This window comes from Melitaea cinxia, chromosome 22 (genome assembly GCF_905220565.1).
Source record: "Melitaea cinxia chromosome 22, ilMelCinx1.1, whole genome shotgun sequence".
Classification (NCBI taxonomy): domain Eukaryota; kingdom Metazoa; phylum Arthropoda; class Insecta; order Lepidoptera; family Nymphalidae; genus Melitaea; species Melitaea cinxia.
Window position 1 is genome coordinate 7549450 of NC_059415.1, and position 5498 is coordinate 7554947.

The following is a 5498-nucleotide window of genomic DNA, read 5'->3' on the forward strand; positions in this document are numbered from 1 at the left end:
AGAAATATATAATAATATAACAGTCATACAGCCTGACTAGACTCACACAAAAGATGCTCACTCATATTTAACAGTCAAAGTCAATGTCAATAATATACTTATAGTAAATAATTAAAGAGATATATATGTAATACATAAAATAAATAATAACATTAAATAAATAAAATAAATAAATAAATAAATACATAAATAAGAAAACGTATACGGAGTGCAAGCTTCTGTCAAGGCTGTCACCAAAAACGCACACGTCCAGAGCGACAACCCGCTAACGCGAGAAAATGTCACGTCACTGTCATAAAATAAGAGTTACGACGACATATTTTGTACAAAAAATTGTTGTATTTTTGCAACGTGGTCGTGACGTGGACAATAGAATTATATGTCATGACGTGGCAGTGGTTATAGAGCGTAGTAGGGACCAGTCAAGGAGTGCAAACCCCCCGGAAACCGAGACAAAGTCCGCCCCGGCAAGTCGCGTAGACCCGTAGGTAAGTTAGGTTTTTTGCCAAGTTAATAACTGTATCTTTATAAGACGTTTAAATGTGACTCTGGATTTTAGATCGCGCATTGGGGGCGGTAAATCGTTCCAGCACCGGGAGGCCGCAAACCTGAACGATCCACGAAAGGCAGCAGTTCTGTGCGCCGGCGTCTCGAAAACACTAGTACAAGCACGCCTGGGGTACCCTCCATGCACCTTAGTCCACGCCAATTTGCCAAATAGATATTGCGGTGTGCCAGTGCTCAGTACGTCGAACATCATTGTAGACAAGTGCATCCTCCGGCGAGACTCCATGTTCAGTATGTTCCTATTATTTAATACAGGTGTGACATGAGCTCGCGAGGACAGACCAAAGCAATACCGTGCACAAGCATTTTGCACTCGCTGTATGAGTTTTGAAGTTCTAACAAGCAAGCATGGACCATAGACGGTATCACAATAGTTTAACTTAGATAGTATGAGTGACTCGCACAAGGTTAGTCTTAGTCTCTCGCTGATATAGGGTCTAATGTTATATAGAAGCTTCAATCTATAAAAGCAGTTACGGGCGCACTCCATAATATGTTTCTCAAAGCGGAGGTCGCCATCGAGCACCAGGCCCAGGCTCTTAACGTTGACCACACGCTCCACCCTTTCCCCACCTATCATTATGTTTATGGGTATGTTATCATACAGAGCAATCTTTTTTCTAGAACCAGTTACGAGGAGCTTGGATTTCTTGGGGTTCAGGACAAGACAGTTTGTTTTGCACCACCTTGAGATTGTCTTTAGGTCGAAATTTACCTTATCAATAGCAGAGTCATAATCAACTGGCAAAAACGAATAGCACAGCTGCAGGTCGTCAGCATAGAGATGGTATTTGCAAAAGGTGATGCATTCTACTATGTCGGCACTGTACAACGCATAGAGGATCGGCCCCAGTATAGAGCCCTGAGGGACCCCACGACCTACAGACTGAACTCCCGACCGATACCGTGACCCATCAGCTCTAACCAATTCTACATACTGCTGCCTGTTCTGCAGATAACTGTGAAACCATCTTACAGCGTGGAGATCAATACCATAGTATGTTAGCTTAGCCAGCAGCAGCGCAGTGTTTATTGAGTCGAATGCACGTGAAAAATCAAGCAATATGAGAAAGCTGACCATCCCCTGATCCTGGGCGGTAAGCAAATTATCGACAATGTCCGACAAGGCAGTTGCCGTGCTGTGTCCCTTACGAAAACCGGATTGTAACGATGGAAGTAGACTATTGCTCTCAATATAGTTGGTTAATTGGTCACAGACAATACGCTCTAATACTTTTGACAAGCAAGGTACTAGACTGATGGGCCGCAAATCCTGCACAGAAGTAGGGTCATTAACTTTCGGTATGGGTTTGACCATAGCAGTTTTCCAACCACTTGGGAATTCTCCTTCTGTTATTGAGCGATTAACGATCGCAACTATGGTGCGCAATGTTTGTGGCAGTGTCAGCTGGAGCATGTCTAATGATATACCATCATGACCCTGAGCATTGGAATTGATCCTCATGATAGCCTTCAGAACCACCTCCTCACTTACCGGACTAAGAGAGAAAGTGGATGAGGAGTGACGATGATGCACAAAATAAGTAAGATCAGAAAAGTTAGTTTGATTATCACCTGGTACTGTGAGAAAATGGTTATTGATTGCATCAGGATCAGCAAGGTGTGAAGGTAAGTCAGCAGTTTTGTTTTTATTAGGTAAAACTGTATGCTTGAGGTTTTTCCACAGCTTTTTGGAGTTACCTATGTTGTTATTGATAAATTTATTAAAGTAACTCTTTTTCTCCTCTTCTATTGCCTTGGTTACTATGCTCTTCATTAGTTTATAGGATTCCTTAGTGTTCTCTGTTTTTTTTTATTTTATACTTTTTATGATATTTGTTCCTAATGCGCATCATTGACCTAATAGTTTCGGTAATCCATGGATGGGGGGGATATTTTAATTTCAAGTTTATAATGGGGACATGCATGTCAAATATCTTGATTAAACAGTTGGTAAAAGACTCTACCATCTCGCTGACACTACCACACTGCTCAAGCGATTCCCAATCAGTTGAGCTTAGGTCACCACAAAACTGATCAAGAATGATATCTTTTAGTGGTCTTAATGTTCTGTAAGTTGGCTGATACTTTGGCTTTTTAATTTTGAATTCTGCTATTAGAAGGGCATGCGCACCCAGTTCTGGAATATGTTCTACATCAACCAAGCCCACAGGCATGTCAGAGCATATCAAATCTATCAGACTACTGCTACGGGAGGTAAAATGAGTTGGCTGAGTGATTATCTGTTGTAGTGAGAAACAATTCAAAAAATCACGAAATAATCTGAACCTACTGGTATTTGTCTCGAGAAGGTTAATGTTGAAGTCACCCATTAGAATTATTCCGTCATTTCGATGCAGAGCCGCTACGGAATCTGATAGGGCATCTAAAAAGATGCCAGGATCCTGCCAGGGAGGTCTGTACGCTGTACCTATAGTGATGGTTTGGTTTTGTATACGGGTCGTGATCCACATTTGTTCCACTTTGTCGGACGTGGGATATTTACAACAACGGGCATAGATTCCTTTGCGTATGTAGAACCCCACACCCCCGCCTCGTCCTCCCTTAATATTGATTGATCTAGGGATGTGTCTCAGAGTGTAGCCCACCAACCTTGGAGCCCTGCTCTCTTCACCAGACCTGAGCCAGGTCTCGTTAATAGCCACTATATCCGGTCTAAAATCTGTTATGGCAGCTATAAATTCATCCTGATTGGTCGATAGCGACCCCGCATTCAAAAATCCAACAGCTAGGTTTTTTTTGTTAGTCATTGTTTATAATAATTAGAGACATTAAACAATAAAAGATAGTTTACTGCAATGAACATAGATATATAGGTAACAATGAGAATTATAAACCAGTTGTTATTAGATACCGTAGGTGTGGACTTGAATATTGTATGTAGCATGTATGTATAGTTAAAGTAGTGAATGTATGAGTTAAATACTGTTTGTGCGCAAGCAAATGTTAAGTAGTGAGTATAATAGTGGGAACTGCTATGAGTATATAGTGTAATAGAGACATTATATGAGTGAGCATCAGCTGAATCTGTTTGAAAAATTCTGTAAATGAACTTAAATACAATGTTTATAAGGAGATACTGTGTTTCATTTCCTATTCTAACTAATCTCTCAATTTTAGGTCGAACAGTTGTCGCTAAACACCCGTGACAAGTCATCTTCCGAGCGAAACTGATAAACGGGGCCTCCATCCATCCGACGTGCGAAGATACGCCCTCGCTTCGTCCAGCAGTAGCGCCACTTGAGCCGGCCGCACTCCTCGCGCACTCTGTGAAAGAGCACGCGGTTGCGGCGCGTCAGGCGCTCGTTGACGAAGACGCGCGCGCCCCCGTCCGCCGCCAGGCCGCGCCGCACGCGCGCCGCCCGCAGCAGCTCGTCCCGCAGGCCGCGGCGCGCCAGGCGCACCACGAGGCGGCGCGGGCGGCCCGGCGCCTGGCCCGGCGCCGGCGCAGCGCCCACGCGCTCCGCGAACACCACGTCGCGCGCCTCCAGCGCCACGCCCAGCCGCGCCGCCAGCACGGTCACCTCGTGCGTCGCGCTCACGCCCTTGTCCTCGGGCAGGTGCCCGATGTCGAGGTCGGACAGCAGCGCCTCCTGGTCCCGCTCGTTGAGCTCGAGTTTGAGCTCTTCGACCTTGCGCTCGAGTGCGACGACTTCCTCCGCGCTGCCGGCGTCCTGGCGCTTCTCGAGAGCGTCCAGCCTCTCTTCGACGCTACTCATGCGCTCGTTGAGGTTCGAGAGAGACATCCGCAGCTGTACCAGCTCCTCCCGAAACTCCCTCATAGCGGCGATGCTTTCTGCGACCTCGCGTCGAAGGTCGACGACGACGGCCGCAGTCTCCACGACGACGTCCTCGGACGTCGCCCCGGGAGAGCTAGAGGGGCTCCCGCCCGCCTCCTCGATCCCCTTCACCGGCGTCTGGCTATTGTCGCCTTTCCGAAAGTTTCGCTTGCAAGCGGGGCAGGACCAGTCTCTGCAAGCCTGACCCCTGTCCGAAATACCGACACACGCCCTATGGAATTTGTTCGGGCACAGGGAGCAGGTGACGGCACCTGTCGGCGAGAGAAATTTACCGCATCCCCCACAATTAACCATATTTGCACTGGTACTAATTAGTTCCACTATTCCACGATAGATGCGACAAGGCTATAAACTATGATCTGTATAGCAATAAATGCGCAGACACTCAATTCACAGAGTACCCTCCACTATAAAATTATGCGAGTGGATATATATTATTATATCGCGAGTTTTCTTTGGGAGAGAACTCACCCAGAGTGTCACCCACAATGCCACAGCGTCACAGGCACACAACACTCACAACCACGCGTTTCAAAGAGGGTAAAAGTACGTATTTTTATTTAAATTGCGAGAATACACAGATGTGAACTGTACCGTTTGACGTCTCAAATGTCACTCAAGGAATTCAATCTCATCATACAGTCCTTCCAACCTCCTTCACACTTCTAGGATCAAATTATCAAAATAAATCGTACTTAGTGAAACACGACAAAAAACAACCATCAAATTTTTCGTAAAATAATTATGTTTGCTTGCGAACGAAAAAAAAAACTAATCAAATCGGTAAAAACCCACCAACCAGGAAAAAAACCCGACGTAACAATATAAAAATTACAGTCGAATTGAGAACCTCCTCCTTTCTTGAAGTGGGTTAAAACTCAACTATACAACGACTAAGCAATCAACATACTATATTATAGATTGCCTCGCAGTATGTTTTTGTGGTGACATCTATCGTGCAACATACTAACTACATAATTAGAGAAAAACTGACTTATGCTACATCACGCTATCAGGAACCCGACAACAACCGTTGGGGCGCAGTAGCCCGCCAGACACAACAACTGTCTGGTCGGAGGATTCTCCCTTTGCGATGGCTGACGTGATTCT

At 45.3% G+C, this 5498-nt stretch overlaps 1 long non-coding RNA gene across 4 annotated transcripts; it reads left to right on the top strand.

Moving 5' to 3' along the window:
- The first annotated feature begins 312 nt into the window (after positions 1-312).
- LOC123664576 lies at positions 313-3730 on the top strand. 4 transcript variants are annotated; one of them, XR_006744846.1, is made up of 3 exons: positions 313-488; positions 560-798; positions 1192-1273. It is a non-coding gene; the product is annotated as an uncharacterized LOC123664576 (long non-coding RNA). The 4 variants fall into 4 exon arrangements; XR_006744848.1 differs by lacking the exon at positions 1192-1273 and adding an exon at positions 3709-3730 and having other exon boundaries at positions 317-488; positions 560-744; XR_006744845.1 differs by having other exon boundaries at positions 317-488; positions 560-744.
- Positions 3731-5498: the final 1768 nt, after the last annotated feature.